At 45.3% G+C, this 19135-nt stretch overlaps 2 non-coding genes across 2 annotated transcripts; one reads left to right on the forward strand and one right to left on the reverse strand.

Annotated features, from left to right (window-relative positions):
* Positions 1–17402: 17402 nt before the first annotated feature.
* On the reverse strand, positions 17403–17508 carry LOC125526111 (small nucleolar RNA Z279/snoR105/snoR108). The gene has a single exon (XR_007291571.2). It is a non-coding gene; the product is annotated as a small nucleolar RNA Z279/snoR105/snoR108 (small nucleolar RNA).
* Positions 17509–17819: 311 nt separating this feature from the next.
* TRNAA-UGC (transfer RNA alanine (anticodon UGC)) lies at positions 17820–17892 on the forward strand. Its single transcript has one exon. It is a non-coding gene; the product is annotated as a tRNA-Ala (tRNA).
* Positions 17893–19135: the final 1243 nt, after the last annotated feature.

Below are 19135 nucleotides of genomic sequence, written 5' to 3' on the forward strand. Positions count from 1 at the left end.
GACGCTGCGAGAGCTCTTCGACACGACGCACAAGGACATCTAGAAGGTGCTGTTCAAGGGCGCCGAGGTACCTCCTCCCCTTACCGAGGACCGTGGACTCAACGCAAAGCGCCGTGCCAATCTGGTAAGTTTTTATATCTCACAGGATATATATTTGCCCCAGTTCAATCATGTGCGGGATCTAAGCTTCCATGCCATTAACAGGACTGGGTAGAGACAGCGGAGCAACTCAATTGCCCAGCCCCTCTGCCTAAAGATCCTGCAGATGCTCTCCTAACGGAGATGCTGGTTCCGGTGCCTTATGAGGTGCCGGTGAAGAAGGCCCAGAAGAAGGCCCAGGGACCCGGAAGGGTCTCCGGCGCAAGGTTATATCAAACTCATCGTTCGATAACTCCGACGCGCACTCCTCCCACGAAAACGAGGAGGAGGAAGAGGAAAGTTCCCCTCCCCTAGCCGGGGGAGATAAGAAAAGGAAGGCCGCCCCAACCGGGGAGGCCGAAGGGTCCAAGAAGGGAAGGACCCTCCTTCCGGACTGCTCCACGACGGCCGCTTGCAGCGACGACGAGTGGTTACCCAGGGAGAAGCCCCTGGCGAAGTCGTAAGTATCCGGATACCATAGTAATTCATGGTATGTTTTATTGCACTGCTTCTCCTTATGCCGAATATGATTATGCAGTCTGTCCCGAGCCCGTATTGACGTATCTTCGTCGGACGGTTCTTTGGACTTGTCGGATATGAATAGCGATTCACTTCCAACCGCCTCCACCCCTTGCCCTAAGAACAACGTCAAGGTGTTATCTAGAAAGGCACCGAGCCAAGGGGAGGTAGTCCTGGGGGCGCCTCGAGGCGACCTTCCGGACCCTGGGCGCAAAGGGAGCAAGACCCCCGCGAGCTTCAAGTTCGGCCCCCAGCCGAACACTGCGCTGGAACCTTCAGTGGTTCCGGACTCCGGCAAGCGATCCCCCGTTAAGGGGGGCAAGCCGCCCGTGCCGGTGGCTTCTGTCTATCCAGAGGCACCAGACAACTTGCTGGAAGCGCTTCACGGCGCTTCCATCGACGAAGAGCACCGCACTATCATGAGTGCGGTGATCGAGAAATTTCAGTCCGCCAAAAACGGACTAACTGAAGCTTGTGCCAGCCTCCTAACAAGCTTTGAGGTAAGCAATCAAAATATAGGAAAATATCACCGCATAGACAGTAGCCCCTGATGCTCTATTTGGCGTTCGCGAAGAAAGGCCGAATAGAGGATCAAATAATGACTCGGGAGTCTAATCAGAATATGTCTATGTGCATATGCAGGCTTCACTGCTGGCCACCGCCGCGCGTACTGCAGAGGTCGCTGTACTGAAGCAGGACCTTGAGCGGTCCGAAGAAGAGCTCGGCCTTACCAAGAGGCAGCTCGAGGAGAGCAAAGGTAAGCAATACCTTGTCTATATATTAAAAAGAAATTCGGTCATAAAGTAATAGGATCATCATGAATTTGCCAGGGGCCACAACCGAGGTGGCGACCCTGAAGAAGGCGTTGTCCAAGGCCGAAGACAAAGCGGCCAAGGAGCGCATTGAGCGGGAAAAGCAAGAAGCCCGGGTAGGCGAGGTGCAGCAAGAGCTCGAGGCTCTTGCCAAAAAACATGAGTCCTTGGAGCTTGACTCTAAGACGCGAGAGTCCAAACTTGCGAAGGCGCTCGAAAGCGCACGGAGCGCCAAGGCTGAAGCCCACAAGGCCCTCCAGGAAATGGATGCGGTGAAGAAGATAGCAGCGGGTAAGGCATTCATTATGCAAAGCAAGCATGTGAAGGAAACTTTCCCTTTACTTACCCGAGTTCGGAGCTCTCTAAGAGCGTTCACAGATCTTCCCCGTAGTGTACTGGATGCCGCGCAGTTTTACCGAGCTGAGGAGGCGAGCTCAACGGAAAAGTTGTTCTGGTCTCAGTATACTAGGACCGAACACCCAATGCCCTTGAGCGACCAGCTGAAGCAACTGGTCGAGCTTCACAAGGCGGCCGAACAGGCCATGAAGGGTCTGATAGTCCGGATGTGGCCTGGCGATCCCCTGCCTAGCAGCTACTTCGGTCTGGTGAGGCGGCTTGTGGACGCCTGCCCACGGCTTGACGTCATAAAGCGGTTCGTCTGCATCGAGGGTGCACGCAGGGCTTTTGCCCAGGCGAAGGTGCACTGGGCGAAGCTGGACGCCGTGAAGCTGGTAAAGGAGGGGTCGTCGGAGGGCAAGGAGCATCGCTGCCCCAAAATGTATTATGACAGTGTCCTGAAGGGTTCCCGCCTTGTGGCGGAGGAATGTGCCAGAGATGTAATTTTTGAATGAACATGCTCATGTGATCCTGTAATGTGAAACGAGTTCATTTGCTCTATGCAACGCTTTTTGAATTTAAAATATTACCTTCTGTGCGGCCGTTTATAAAATCTGAGAGTTGGCCAGTCGTCGGCTTCTGCCCCCATGTAACTAGTACTGGGGTGTTCGGGATAAACCTGAGCACTCTTTATCCCAATTTTGGGTCCTTCGAGGGAGGTGTTCAGCACAACGAACTAGGCAATCGGACTATAAGGCTTTATCACTCTCACTTAGCCATAGAAGTCTACAATTTTAAATTTTGGCGAAGCCCCTAGTATTCGGAAAGCCAAATTTGGGGCGCTATATACGCCTAAGTCGGGCAAGGCCGACTCCTCGCCCGAAGCGGAAAAAGTCTTTAAGGACTTCAGACCTCTCGAACAGCCACTAGCTCTCGCCTTATCATGACAGTCAGTTTTCGGCTTTCTCTACTAAGGTGCTCATCCGGAAGAACCGGGACACAATCGTAGTAGTTCTCCCCACGCTACCTTAGCCGATATTGCGGAACGTAAGGTACCAAAACATGGGAGCCGGGCAAACCCAACTATTGACCCAAGACATGATTCGGAGCTGATGCATATAATGCTATAAGTTCGGGGTGTCGCACTGTCGAAAGTGTTTGGCCTTCTCACGCCGTATTATGGGGTAAATGAAAGCCCCTGGCGTACTGACCGTACCAGAATGTACGGGTGCAAGTTGTTGTAAATGAACATATTAGAAAAAAGGGATGGATAATGCAATAATAGACTAATTCTATGCATTGTTATTTAAATAATACGTCAAAGCTTACTGATACAAGTAGTGCAATAAGCGAAAAATAGGACTATTTGACATGTCCTATCCAAGGCCAAGCTGCGTAAGGATAGTAAAAAGCGGGTATATCGATTATTATGAGAGACCACCTGGGGGTTCCCTTGTACGTCTTAGTTTCTTGCCTCCTTGGTTGTTCCTTCCCGTAATGTGTCCGTCAATCATACTGTCGGAAAGGCTTTCAGAGAGTAAGGTCCTGAAAGAGAAAAAATGATAAAGGTATGCAGCCCCTAGGGAGGTTAAGCCGCGTTGCGGGACGTGCCCTGATCATGCCCCAGACTATGCCCATGGTATTTTCAGTGCGTAATTATGTACGCCCGGTACAGATTTCGTCGCCTGACTGGGACTGGGACGGGGGCCGAATTGCTAGGCGAGCTCTGAATGTGCCAGGCGATCCTGTTGCAGTTTACTCCGGATTCACTTGACGGTGTCCAGGGGCTGTATCGCCGAATTGGCGGTTTGCCTTAAAAGGCTGCTTTGTGCTTCTGCTGCGAGGGCCGCAGTGTGCTCTTCCGTGCGGAGCGAGCGTTCTGTGTTTCCATTGACTGTTATGACTCCCCTAGGTCCTGGCATCTTTGAGCTTGAGGTATGCGTAATGCGGTACCACATTGAATTTTGCAAATGCGGTTCACCTGAGCAGTGCGTGATAGCCACTGCGGAACGGGACGATATCGAAGATTAACTCCTCGCTTCGGAAGTTGTCCGGAGATCCGAAGACCACTTCCAGTGCGATTGAGCCCATGCAATGGGCCTCTACACCTGGGATGACGCCCTTAAAGGTGGTTTTGGTGGGTTCGATCCTCGAGGGATCTATACCCATTTTGCGTATTGTATCCTGATAGAGCAGGTTCAGGCTGTTGCCGCCGTCCATAAGGACTCGAGTGAGGTGAAATCTGTCGATGATTGGGTCTAGGACCAATGCGGCGGATCCGCCATGACGGATACTAGTGGGGTGGTCCCTGCGATCGAAGGTGATCTGACAAGCGGACCATGGGTTGAACTTTGGGGCGACGGGCTCTATCGCATAGACGTCCCTTAGTGCACGCTTCCGTTCCCTCTTGAGAATGTGGGTTGCGTATATCATGTTCACTGTCTTTACTTGTGGGAGGAACCTCTTCTGTCCTCCCGTGTTCGGCGGTCGGGGCTCCTCCTCATCATCACTATGCAGCCCCTTGTCCTTGTTTTCGGCATTCAACTCGCCAGCCTGCTTGAACACTCAGCATTCTCTGTTGGTGTGATTGGCTGGCTTATCGGGGGTGCCGTGGATTTGAAACGAGCGATCAAGTATGCGATCCAAACTGGATAGGCCCGGAGTACTTCTTTTGAATGGCCTTTTCCGCTGACTGGATCTAGAGCCTCTGAATCCGGCATTGACCACCGTATCATCGGTGTTATCACCGTTGTTGCAGCGCTTTTGTCTGTTACGACATGGTCTGTCGTTGGCATCTTTGGTATCCGGAGTGCCCGGATTCCTTGATGTGTTGTTGTTGCGAGCCAGCTAGCTATCCTCGCCCGCGCAAAAGCGGGTCATGAGTGTCGTGAGGGCTGCCATAGACTTCGGCTTCTCCTGGCCGAGGTGCCGAGTGAGCCACTCGTCACGGATATTATGCTTGAATGCCATCCGGACAGTCGACAATTTGATTTTTCTTAGTTAGGAACTGTGTCCAGAATTGTCTGGCCGATTCCCCTAGCTGCTGAGTTATATGGCTCAAGTCATCAGCATCCGGTGGTCGCACATAAGTGCCCTAGAAGTTGTCAAGGAATGCGTCTTCCAAATCCTCCCAACTGCCGACGGAGTCTGCTGGCAAGCTATTCAGCCAATGTCGAGCTGGTCCTTTGAGTTTTAGTGGGAGGTACTTGATGGCATGCAGATCATCACCGCGAGCCATGTGGATGTGAAGGAGGAAATCCTCAATCCATACAGCGGGATCTGTTGTACCATCATACGATTCGATATTTACGGGTTTAAAACCCTCCGGGAATTCGTGATCCATAACTTCATCAGTGAAGCATAGGGGGGGGTGCGGCGCCTCTGTGCCGGGCTATATCACGACGCAGTTCATATGAGTCTTGTCTGCTATATTCGGCCCGGCTGGATTTACTTTTAGTGTATCCAGCGCGACGGTCATCGTCCCGCATTGGCGCGCGCCCCCGTGACCCGTATATCGACCTTGCATGTTTTGCCCTGCTGTCCAATACGTCTCGCAGGTCCCGTGTGTTCCCCCGGGACTTGGTATTTTTGTTCGAGTGGCGGCAGGGTGCAGGCTGAACTTCAGGCTGAAACGCCTCTCTGGCTCGGCCACTAGGTGGCCGGTCAGCCGCATCGTACACTGGTGATGTAGGTTCCAATGCTTCCTACTCGAGGTGAGGTAGCAACCTGTGCTTTGGGTAACTCTTGGAGGGGCGCTCGAGTTCGTATTCCTCGGTCGCAAGGACTTCGGTCCATCTGTCTGCTAGCAGATCTTGATCAGCTTGAAGCTGTTGTTGCTTTTTCTTCAAACTATTTGTTGTGGCCATAAGCCGGCGCTTGAAGCGCTCCTGTTCGACGGGATCGTTAGGCACGATAAATTCTTCGTCGCCGAGGCTCACCTCATCTTCGGAGAGAGGCATGTAATTGTCCTTCTCCGATTCTCCAACTGTTGCCCGCTCTGGGGGGCTAGCTTGTTCGTCCTCCCGATCTAAATCGTGCTGGAGGGAATTATTGTTGTCTTCAGCACTATCCGGAGTGTTATTGTCTCTTGTGTCGGTATCACTACTTTTGCTATGGCAGAACTTAGAGCGGTGCCGCTGACGTCGGCGCTTGGGTTGCTTCTTGGAGGGGTCATCCTCCGTTGTCTCGTCGCCATTGCCTTCTTTGGGGGTGTCCACCATGTATATATCATATGATGAGGTGGCGGTCCAGCGCCCTGTGGGCGGTGGTTCCTGTTCGTCTCCTGCATCGTCGTCCATACCGTCGATGTCTTCGGAGTCGAAATCGAGCATGTCGGTTAAATCGTCGACAGTGGCTACTAAGTGGGTGGTGGGTGGTGCTACCTCTTGAGCACTGCGTTGGTTTTCCCCGAAGAGGAAGGGATGATGCAGCAAAGTAGCGTAACTATTTCCCTAAGTTTTTTAGAACCAAGGTATCAATCCAGTAGGAGGCTACGCGCGAGTCCCTCGTACCTGCACAAAACAAATAAATCCTCGCAACCAACGCAAATAGGGGTTGTCAATCCCTATAAGGCCACTTACGAGAGTGAGATCTGATAGATATGATAAGATAATATTTTTGGTATTTTTGTGATAAAGATGCAAAGTAAAATAAAGGCAAAGTAAAAGCAAAAGGAAATAACTAAGTAGTAGGAGATTAATATGATAAAGATAGACCCGGGGGCCATAGGTTTCACTAGTGGCTTCTCTCGAGAGCATAAGTATTCTACGGTGGGTGAACAAATTACTGTTGAGCAATTGACAGAATTGAGCATAGTTTTGAGAATACCTAGGTATGATCATGTATATAGGCATCACGTCCGAGACAAGTAGACCGACTCCTGCCTGCATGTACTACTATTACTCCACTCATCGACCGCTATCCGGCATGCATCTAGAGTATTAACTTAAAAAACAGAGTAACGCCTTAAGCAAGATGACATGATGTAGAGGGACAGACTCATGCAATATGAAGAAAACCCCATCTTGTTATCCTCGATGGCAACAATACAATACGTGCCTTGCTGCCCCTACTGTCACTGGGAAAGGACACAGCAAGATTGAACCCAAAGCTAAGCACTTCTCCCATTGCAAGAAAGATCAATCTAGTAGGCCAAACCAAACTAATAATTCGAAGAGACTTGCAAAGATAACCAATCATACATAAAAGAATTCAGAGAAGATTCAAATATTATTCATAGATAGACTTGATCATAAACCCACAATTCATCGGTCTCAACAAACACACCGCAAAAAGAAGATTACATCGAATAGTTCTCCACAAGAGAGGGGGAGAACATTGTATTGAGATCCAAAAAGAGAGAAGAAGCCATCTAGCTACTAACTATGGACCCGTAGGTCTGAAGTAAACTACCCACACTTCATCAGAGGGGCTTGGATGATGATGTAGAAGCCCTCCGTGATCGATGGCCCCTCCGGTGGAGCTCCGGAACAGGCCCCAAGATGGGATCTCATGGATACAGAAAGTTACGGCGGTGGAATTAGGGTTTTGGCTCCGTATCTGATCGTTTGGGGGTACATAGGTATATATAGGAGGAAGGAGTACGTCGGTGGAGCAACAGGGGGCCTACGAGGGTGGAGGGCGCGCCTGGGGAGGGGGGTAGGCGCGCCCCCTGCCTCGTGGCCTCCTCTTTTCTTTCTTGACATAGGGTCCAAGTCTCCCGGGTCTTGTTCGTTGAGAAAATCACGTTCCCGAAGGTTTCATTCCGTTTGGACTCCGTTTGATATTCCTTTTCTTCGAAACCCTAAAATAGGCAAAAAACAGCAATTCTGGGTTGGGCCTCCGGTTAATAGGTTAGTCCCAAAAATAATATAAAAGTGGATAATAAATCTCAATAATGTCCAAAACAGTAGATAATATAGCACGGAGCAACCAAAAATTATAGATACGTTGGAGACGTATCAAGCATCCCCAAGCTTAATTCCTGCTCGTCCTCGAGTAGGTAAATGATAAAAACAGAATTTTTGATGCGGAGTGCTACTTGGCATAATTTTAATGTAATTCTTCTTAATTGTGGTATGAATATTCAGATCCGAAAGATTCAAGACAAAAGTTCATATTGACATAAAAATAATAATACTTCAAGCATACTAACTAAGCAATTATGTCTTCTCAAAATAACATGGCCAAAGAAAGTTCATCCCTACAAAATCATATGGTTTAGTCATGTTTCATTTTCGTCACACAAGAATGCTCTCATCATGCACAACCCCGATGACAAGCCAAGCACTTGTTTCATATTTTAGTAATCTCAAAGCTATAAACTTTCACGCAATATATGAGCGCGAGCCATGGACATAGCACTATGGGTGGAATAGAATATAATGAGGGGGGTTATGTGGAGAAGACAAAAAAGGAGAAAGTCTCACATCAACGAGGCTAATCGATGGGCTATGGAGATGCCCACCGATTGATATTAATGCAAGGAGTAGGGATTGCCATGCAACGGATGCACTAGAGCCATAAATGTATGAAAGCTCAACAAAAGAAACTAGTGGGTGTGCATCCAACCTGCTTGCTCACGAAGACCTAGGGCACTTGAGGAGGCCCATTGTTGGAATATACAAGCCAAGTTCTATAATGAAAAATTCCCACTAGTATATGAAAGTGACAAAACAAGAGACTCTCTAACATGAAGATTAAGGTGCTACTTTGAAGCACAAGTGTGGCAAAGGATAGTAACATTGTCCCTTCTCTCTTTTTCTCTCATTATATTCTTTTTGGGCCTTCTCTTTTTTATGGCCTTTCTCTTTTTTTTCTTTTTTGGGCCTTCTCTTTTTTTATGGCCTTTTCTCTCTCTCTCTTTTTTCCTCACTTGGGACAATGCTCTAGAAAATGATGATCGTCACACTTCTATTTATTTACAACTCAATGATTACAACTCGATACTAGAACAAAAGATGACTCTATATGAATGCCTCCGGCGGTGTACCGGGATATGCAATGGACCAAGAATGACATGTATGAAAGAATTATGAACGGTGGCTTTGCCACAAATACTATGTCAACTACATGATCATGCTAAGAAATATGACAATAATGAATGTGTCATGATGAACGGAATGATGGAAAGTTGCGTGGCAATATATCTCGGGATGGCTATGGAAATGCCATAATAGGTAGGTATGGTGGCTGTTTTGAGGAAGATATAAGGAGGTTTATGTGTGAAAGAGCGTATCATATCACGGGGTTTGGATGCACCGCGAAGTTTGCGCCAACTCTCAATGTGAGAAAGGGCAATGCACGGTACCGAAGAGGCTAGCAAGGATGGAAGGGTGAGAGTGTGTATAATCCATGGACTCAACATTAGTCATAAAGAACTCACATACTTATTGCAAAAATATACAAGTCATCAAAAACCTTGGTACTACGCGCATGCTCCTAGGGGGATAGATTGGTAGGAAAAGACCATCGCTCGTCCCCGACCGCCACTCATAAGGAAGACAATCAAATAACACCTCATGTTTCAAATTTGTTGCATAACGTTTACCATGCGTGCATGCTACGGGACTTGCAGATTTCAACACACGTATTCCTCAATTTCACAACTACTCAACTAGCATGACTTAGATATTATTACCTCCATATCTCAAAACAATCATCAAGCATCAAACTTCTCTTAGTATTCAAAACACTCTTAAGAAGATTTTACTAACTTTGAATACCTAGCATATTAGGATTTTAAGAAAATTACCATGCTATTAAGACTCTCAAAATAATCTAAGTGAAGCATGAGAGATCAATAGTTTCTATAAAACAAATCCACCACCGTGCTCTAAAAGATATAAGTGAAGTACTAGAGCAAAAATTATATAACTCAAAAGATATAAGCGAAGCACATAGAGTATTCTAATAAATTCCAAATCATGTATGGTTCTCTCAAAAGGTGTGTAAAGCAAGGATGATTGTGGTAAACTAACAAGCAAAGACTCAAATCATACAAGACTCTCCAAGCAAAACACATATCATGTGGTGAATAAAAATATAGCTCCAAGTAAAGTTACCGATAGAAGTAGACGAAAGAGGGGATGCCTTCCGGGGCATCCCCAAGATTTGGCTTTTAGGTGTCCTTAGATTATCTTGGGAGTGCCATGGGCATCCCCAAGCTTAGTCTCTTGCCACTCCTTGTTCCATAATCCATCAAATCTTTACCCAAAACTTGAAAACTTCATAACACAAAACTTAAAGTAGAAAATCTCGTGAGCTCCGTTAGCGAAAGAAAATAAAAGACCACTTCAAGGTACTGTAATGAACTCATTATTTATTTATATTGGTGTTATACCTAATGTATTCCAACTTCTCTATGGTTTATAAACTATTTTACTAGCCATAGATTCATCAAAATAAGCAAACAACACACTAAAAACAGAATCTGTCAAAAAAAGAACAGTCTGTAGTAATCTGTAGCTAGCGCAAGATCTGGAACCCCAAAAATTCTAAAATAAATTGATGGACGTGAGGAATTTATCTATTAATCATCTGCAAAAATAATTAACTAAATAGTACTTTCCAAATAAAAATGATAGCAGTTCTTGTGAGCGCTAAAGTTTCTGTTTTTTACAGCAAGTTCAACAAGACTTTCCCCAAGTCTTCCCAACGGTTCTACTTGACACAAAACACAAAAAACACAACCAAAACAGAGGCTAGATAAATTATTTATTACTAAACAGGAGAAAAAAGTAAGAAATAAAAATAAAATTGGGTTGCCTCCCAACAAGCGCTATCGTTTAACGCCCCTAGCTAGGCATAACAAGCAAGAATGGGTCTAGGTATTGCCATCTTTGGTAGGAAATTCTTCAATTAGGCATCTACCGTCTTCAGGAATTTCTTTCTTTTTATTAATTATCAAACTTTTAGGCACAAGATCGAAAAATTCATTTGTAGCAAATGGTTCCTTAATGGTAGCAAAAAGATTGGGATGAATACTTATAGATTTGAGATACGCATTTTCCTTACTAGAGGGTTCACCCTTATTTTTAGGAATGTACATAAGGTTGGCAACTTTAGTGGAAGGACTTGGAGTATTCTTTAGGGAAGAAAAGGCGGTTCCCAAGTTGGTAATAATATCCTCAAGTTTATCGATCCTAGTAGAATCATGATTTATTTTCTCATTAACTATGGGTTCCTTTTCTTTCCGAGGCCAACTTTGGTTGGTTAATCCGATCAGTTCATCGATGGTCAGCAAGTATGATGGAATATTTTTCAAAGTAACTCCTACTTTAGATCCATATTGAGAGATTCGGTTGTGGATATTTTTATCCAAAATTTCAATTAACTCTACGGTAGCAACCTTATTTTCAATAATTTCAAGCATTTGCATTACATGCTCCAAAGTTAATACAGTTCCATTAACCAAGAGAGGGGGTGAGCCAAATAAATCTATCATAGCATTATAAGAATCAAAAGTATGGCTACCCAAGAAGTTCCCTCCGGTAATAGTATCAAGAACATATATGTGCCAAGGAGTAATGCCTACATAAAAATTGCGAAGGAGAACGGAAGTACATTGCTTCCTAGTAGATCTATTTTGAGCATTGCAAATTCTATACCAAGCATCTTTTAGATTTTCTCCCTCCCTTTGCTTAAAATTTAGAATTTCATTCTAGGGAGACAACGGAGAAGATAAGGGACTAGCCATAACGACAAGCAAACAAACTAACACACAAGCGAATAAAAAAGCAAGCGGGCAAAAAGAGGCAAATACAGAAAGAGAGGGAGGATAGGGAGAGAGAGGGCAAATAAAACGGCAAGGGTGAAGTGGGGGAGAGGAAAACATGAGGCAAATGGCAAATAATGTAATGCGGGAGATAAAGGTATGTGATGGGTACTTGGTATGTTGACTTTTGCGTAGACCTCCCCGGCAACGGCGCCAGAAATCCTTCTTACTACCTCTTGAGCACTGCGTTGGTTTTCCCCGAAGAGGAAGGAATGATGAAGCAAAGTAGCGTAAGTATTTCCCTCAGTTTTTGAGAACCAAGGTATCAATCCAGTAGGAGGCTACGCGCGAGTCCCTCATACCTGAACAAAACAAATAAATCCTCGCAACCAACGCAAATAGGGGTTGTCAATCCCTATAAGGCCACTTATGAGAGTGAGATCTGATAGATATGATAAGATAATATTTTTGGTATTTTTGTGATAAAGATGCAAAGTAAAATAAAAGCAAAGTAAAATCAAAAGGAAATAACTAAGTAGTTGGAGATTAATATGATAAAGATAGACCCGGGGGCCATAGGTTTCACTAGTGGCTTCTCTCGAGAGCATAAGTATTCTACGGTGGGTAAACAAATTACTGTTGAGCAATTGACATAATTGAGCATAGTTATGAGAATATCTAGGTATGATCATGTATATAGGCATCATGTTCGAGACAAGTAGACCGACTCCTGCCTGCATCTACTACTATTACTCCACTCATCGACCGCTATCCAGCATGCATCTAGAGTATTAAGTTAAAAACAGAGTAACGCCTTAAGCAAGATGACATGATGTAGAGGGATAGACTCATGCAATATGAATAAAACCCCATCTTGTTATCCTCGATGGCAACAATACAATACATGCCTTGCTGCCCCTACTGTCACTGGGAAAGGACACCGCAAGATTGAACCCAAAGCTAAGCACTTCTCCCATTGCAAGAAAGATCAATCTAGTAGGCCAAACCAAACTGATAATTCGAAGAGACTTGCAAAGATAACCAATCATACATAAAAGAATTCAGAGAAGATTCAAATATTATTCTTAGATAGACTTGATCATAAACCCATAATTCATCGGTCTCAACAAACACACCGCAAAAAGAAGATTACATCGAATAGTTCTCCACAAGAGAGGGGGAGAACATTGTATTGAGATCCAAAAAGAGAGAAGAAGCCATGTAGCTACTAAATATGGACCCGTAGGTCTGAGGTAAACAGCTCACACTTCATCGGAGGGGCTATGGTGTTAATGTAGAAGCCCTCCATGATCGATGCCCCCTCCGGCGGAGCTCCGGAACAGTCCCCAAGATGGGATCTCGTGGATACAGAAAGTTACGGCGGTGGAATTAGGGTTTTGGCTCCGTATCTAATCGTTTGGGGGTACGTAGGTATATATAGGAGGAAGGAGTACGTCGGTGGAGCAACAGGGGGCCCACGATGGTGGAGGGCGCGCCTGGGGGGGTAGGCGCGCTCCCCTACCTCATGGCCTCCTCTTTTCTTTCTTGATGTAGGGTCCAAGTCTCCCGGGTCTTGTTCGTTGAGAAAATCACGTTCCCGAAGGTTTCATTCCGTTTGGACTCCGTTTGATATTCCTTTTCTTCGAAACCCTAAAACAGGCAAAAAACAACAATTCTGGGTTGGGCCTCCGGTTAATAGGTTAGTCCCAAAAATAATATAAAAGTGGATAATAAAGCCCAATAATGTCCAAAACAGTAGATAATATAGCATGGAGCAATCAAAAATTATAGATACGTTGGAGACGTATCAGGTGGGCGGCGAATTTCTTCGTCATCCGCATCCCATTCTAGCCGAACATAGTTCGACCAAGGTTCTCCTGACAAGGACAGAGACCTTAACGAATTTAGCACGTCGCCGAAAGGTGAGTGCTGGAAGATATCCGTGGAGGTGAACTCCATGATCGGCGCCCAATCGGATTCGATAGGCATGGGCGTAGGCGGCTCGGAGTCCGTGGCCGGGGACGAATCCAGTGGTTCGGCAACACGGCTCTCGTAAGGGGTGAAGTCAGTAGTCGGCTCTATCGCCACTGAGAGTGCAGTCACCATGACAGGGTCTATCCACTCGTCCTCGGATGGCGCACTTTTCTCCGGATTGAGGGTCGGAGTAGTTGCAGATGCGATCTCCCGAACACTGTCCGACGGTAGAGCTAGATCATGCTCGTCGTGATCGTGCGGCACACCAAACATGGGCTCGAATCCGTCGCGCTGGCAGTGTAGTTTAAGTTTCCAAACCTAACCTGACGGCCAGGGGCGTAGCTCTTGATCTGCTCCAGATGGCCAAGCGAGTTGGTCCGCAGTGCGAAGCCGCCGAATACGAAGATCTGTCCGGGGAGGAAAACCTCACCCTGGACCGCATCGTTACCGATGATCGAAGGAGCCATCAAGCCTTACAGTGACGGCACAATGAAACTCTCAATGAAAGCACCAATGTCGGTGTCAAAACCGGCGGATCTCGGGTAGGGGGTCCCGAACTGTGCGTCTTAGGAGGATGGTAGCAGGAGGCAGGGGACACGATGTTTACCCAGGTTTGGGCCCTCTTGATGGAGGTAATACCCTATGTCCTGCTTGATTGATCTTGATAATATGAGTATTACAAGAGTTGATCTACCACGAGATCGTAGAGGCTAAACCCTAAAAGCTAGCCTATGGTATGATTGTTGTTGTCCTACGGACTAAACCCTCCGGTTTATATAGACACCAGAGGGGGCTAGGGTTACACATAGTCGGTTACAAGAAAGAAGATATACATATCCGTATTGCCAAGCTTGCCTTCCACGCTAAGGAGAGTCCCATCCGGACACGGGGCGAAGTCTTCAATCTTGTACCTTCATAGTCCAACAGTCCGGCCAAAGGATATAGTCCGACCATCCGGAGACCCCCTAATCCAGGACTCCGTCACCCACCATATACGTGAGATGAGAGTTTAGGAAGGAAGACTCGACAGACATAAAGTCAACCCGTTGCATATTGAGTAATAGTGATATGTGTGTTGAGTTTTCTGGTAGTTGCCTTCGATCGATTTTCAATTAATGTTTCAACTATGAACATAGGAAATGTCTAACGACGAAAAGGATTTTGGTATGTGTGAATACTGCAAAGATGAGCGCAGCCCGTGCGATAAAATTTCGGCCTATGCGGATACTGTAAAGATAGTTCACTTGAGGAAAGAACATGGTTATACTTTTGCCGTAAAATTATACAATGCAGACACATACACCTATTTTGAATGCAAAAACTGAAGAGCACTATGCAAGACATGCATTTGAGCCTGATATGCTTATCACCTTTGATATTCGTCCAGAAGATGATATTGAAGGTACTATCGACATCTAGGTCGATGTACAGACACCTCCAGTTCTACCATTATGTGAGTTTCTCAATCATATTTATGTATTGGATATTGTTTATTCAAAAATAGTTGACAACTAATTTCTATTGACAGTTTATTTCCATTCAAGCAAACATGTCCGGCGCTGGGTAGACATGACCTACTACTGTCCCAGGGCTGAACTAAATTGTGAGGAGATAAGTCATTATGTTTTATGGATTGACGATCTTGATACTGTCAAGACAAATTATTTTCCCGGACTTCAAAATCTTAGTACTCAAAACGTGCGACCACTAGCGTGCATATTGAACTACGGTCACATCTATTTAGGAAAGATGGTAAGATTTTTACTATTTGTGCATAGTGCATCTTTTGCATACATTATTTCTTAATCTAAACTTCATTGCTAAGTATGTTACTATGATGTTATTCAATAGGGACTTCCGATGGTAGTTGTGCCTCATTGGATCGAGGCTAAAGGTCGTATGAAAATAGTTAGCTTACGACCAAGACATCCTACATTGCACATGAGTGCATTCAGAATTTCTAAAAGCGGGCAAGTCTTAATAGTCAAAGACTGAAGCAAAATTGTGAAGGATTGCAGAGAAGTACTAGGGGGCAACAATCAGAAGCGCAGCCCACAATTAGGATACAGGTTCATCTGCATGCTTCAATATGATGAATCAGGAGTGCTACACATTTTCTATGCTATTTTACCTGAGAGAAAGCATCAGGAGTGATTAGCTAGCTAGAATGAGTTCGAAGATGATGATGTGCTACACTATGACTATGATGATTAAATAGCTAGCGTTGATGGTAATGACTATGATGATTATTATTAACTAGTGTTGGTGGTGATTAGATAGCTACAATATGATGATTAAATAGTGTTGGTGATAAAGACTATGATGATTATTAGCTAGTGTTGTTGGTGATGGTATGATGCAAGAGTTTTTATATTAATAATATGATGATGATGAGTTATTATATCATTGGGTGAAAGAACCGCGGAACTAATCCGCGGTTCTTTTACCTAGTGATTTAATAACTCATTATAATGTAAAAACAATCTCTAAATTGATACTATATGAAAATTTTTATAGAGGTGTATGAATACGACATAAAATAAAATAAACAGAATACGGAATAATAGTAATAACATGGGCAGTGAGACGCGCTACTAGTAATTACCAGTAGCGCCTTTTGCAGGACACGGTACTACTAAGTAGATATAGCAGTAGCGCGGGCTAACAAACGCTACTGATAACCTTTAGCTGTAGCGTGGTACCAGTACCCGCGCTATTGATAGACCAAAAATCCGCGCTACCGCTAGGCTTTTCCTTAGTAGTGTACACGGGTTAACGACCAATCGAATTCTAATCAACTAACTTGATACCTTTAATCCATTTCATCCCTTTGGGTACATCATCACACTCCTTGACGTGCCGAGATAGCTCCTCCTTGTTCACCGCCTTCCCCTGACACTTGACATCGGGCGTCATGTGGAAGCACGGCTCCATGGACACGGCGCGCACGCACGACATCTCGGGCGCCTTGTGGTCCTTGGCGATCATGAGCATGGTGGGACGCAGCCCCGCGAGGCTGCTGCTCATGTAGCCGAACGTGGATACCCCCATGGTGAGCAGCACGTCGGAGAAGCTGAGCAGTGCAACCGCTGCCCCATCGTCTGCCGCTCCTCGTGGCTCGGCTGGAACACCCCCACCCTGCCGCCGCCCTCCGCCGCGTGCTCGTAGTACGTCGACTTGATCCTCTCGTAGTACTCGCCCTGCAGCGACGCGGAGATGGCCTTCGATTTGTTGGAGCCGTCGGCCACGGCGCTCGTCGTGTTCTCCTCGTCACTGTCGACGTCCGGCAGTATGTGCTCCTGTCGGGAGCACGCCATGATCTGGGAGTACATGTCGTTGACGGGGATGGACGCCCAAGAGAACATCCTGATCTGCATGCCGATCCTCTCCGCATGGGCGAGGTATGAGTGGTACTAGCGCGTGATCATGCCCCACACAGAGTTGGACGGGTGGAACAGGTACCGGCCGAGAAGGTGCAACACGCTCTCCATGGCCGGGAACAGCGAGGACCCGCTCTAGTGACCGCAAGGGCAAAGGACCAACGAGGAAGTGATGAATTCTTTGATCATATAGTAATTGTATTTTAAATCTATGTTTAAACTTTGTATATTGGTCCAGATTAACTATGATGTATGGTCGACTCCTCCTTGCCAGTACTAAGTTGGAATGAAAGCTGTAAACTTGAGAGGAAATAGAAAACATCTACCAAAAAGGAAAATTAGCAAACAAGCAAAAACAAAAACAAAAAAAAGATAAGCAAACAAGCAAAAACAAAACCAAAAAAGAAATAATCAAATCAAACTTTTGGAGAACCAAATCAAAATCCATACCAAGGCTTTCAAGTTCAAATGAAATTCAAAGTAAACAAACGAAAGAAAACACAAAGAAGAAATTTAAATTTTATATTCAGAATCAGAGGGTAAATCACGGGGATGCCCCACTGTCGTAACAGGCTTATTGGGGCGGGCACCCCTCTCGCATAATTAAGCGAGCCTGTACCACTCCTCATTTCCCTTCGCTACCTGAAGGATCATGATTTTCCCAGTCGCGCGTCGTCCCTTCTTAAAGACCTCCCTTCAACACGCTCACCCCCTCCGGCCGAGGTGGGACTTATATGACCCTCCAACCTCGCTGAACCCTCCACGCTGTACAATTTTTGTGGAGGCCAATGGTTAAATCTGCACGGGCCATCAGGCGTACACAGGTGGGCTGTGGGCCGGTCATCACATGTTAAACATTGGCCCATGGAGGTTAGTCTTCGCGTCGCAGAAGTAGGACCGTGTCTAACTTTTGATTATGGGAATTTACACAGGAAATATGAGCAAGGGGATGTAGCTCAAATGGTAGAGCGCCCGCTTTGCATGCGGGAGGCACGGGGTTCGATCCCCCGCATCTCCATTTACCATTTTTACGCAGCCATTAAGGTATTTTTCCCACCTATTCTGTCAATCTATCTCCATACTATGTTTTGCGCCATTATTAAGGTATTTTTCCTTACCTATTCTGTAGTGTCTTTGCATACCACCATTGATTTCTTTTTTCCTATATCCTCTTTATCCTTTTTTTTTCATGCCGCTGTTCTATATCAGTTTTCAGTATATACACGTAGGAATTTCCTCCTTATGAGACATAAAATGGTCATTTAATACCACTTAGCTGTATCAAAAACAATAAACAATAAGGTGGTCATTTAGTTACTATGGAATATATCAATTATGCATATTCACCTTAATATTACAACAAGCATTTAGAAAAAGCTTGCACGAATCTTAACGTAAAAATCAATGGCATAAGATTTAGATGTGCAATAATTAGAGCACATCTAGATGTGCTACAGCAAAACCATTGATTCAAATGGCCGAAGCCATGCTTGATTATTATCCATTGTTTAGCGTGCATTTTTGACTTCCGGCACCAAGACAGTTGATATGCCAGGGAGGGGATTAGTGGCATGCAGGGTCGGGGCACGCAACCTTAATTTTTTTTGGCTTTTGATTTTTAAATTTTCATATCTTTTGAACCAAATCTAAATTAAGTTTCGTTTGTGTATCCGTGTTTATTTTGATGAGGGATTTTAAATAAGTTCTATTTTGAACATGTTTTGATGAATTTTTAAAACGTCGCTAAGTTTCAACTGCTGAAACTTGGTACGAGCAAACGACGAAAATTTAAGTTTCAAAACCTAAAACTTTAGATTAAATGTGCCCCTTCAGAATCCAATGACTTTACTGGTCGCCTTAGTCTATTTTGCCAAGTCTTTCATGTAACCCGAGTGTTTTTCGCCGAATAAGCCGAGTTTTTTTTATATAAGCCAAGTGTTTTTTGAGAGGGACTTGGTTTATATCTGGATAAGCCGAGTGACCTATGCAATCCGGGTGCTATTTTGCTGATACTCAGTTTGCATTTATATTAGGAGTAATGCTAGAGCTACGTAAAAATTGTTACGTGATCTACGCAGTGAGTAACGTGGAAGGTTTTAACTGGATCAATAGAGAGGAAGGGGTCCACCCCCGTTAAAATCAGGGGGGCCGATAGGTTTAGATAGGAAATTTACGTAGGCCTTCGTAGCCTCTTTCGTAGGTGTAGGATTATGGGAGGGGCTACTTCTTTTTGGGTCAGTCGACTGAACCAAACTCGTTTC

Source organism: Triticum urartu, chromosome 7A (assembly GCF_056163025.1).
Source record: "Triticum urartu cultivar PI428250 chromosome 7A, HENAU_Tu73, whole genome shotgun sequence".
Taxonomy (NCBI): Eukaryota; Viridiplantae; Streptophyta; class Magnoliopsida; order Poales; family Poaceae; genus Triticum; species Triticum urartu.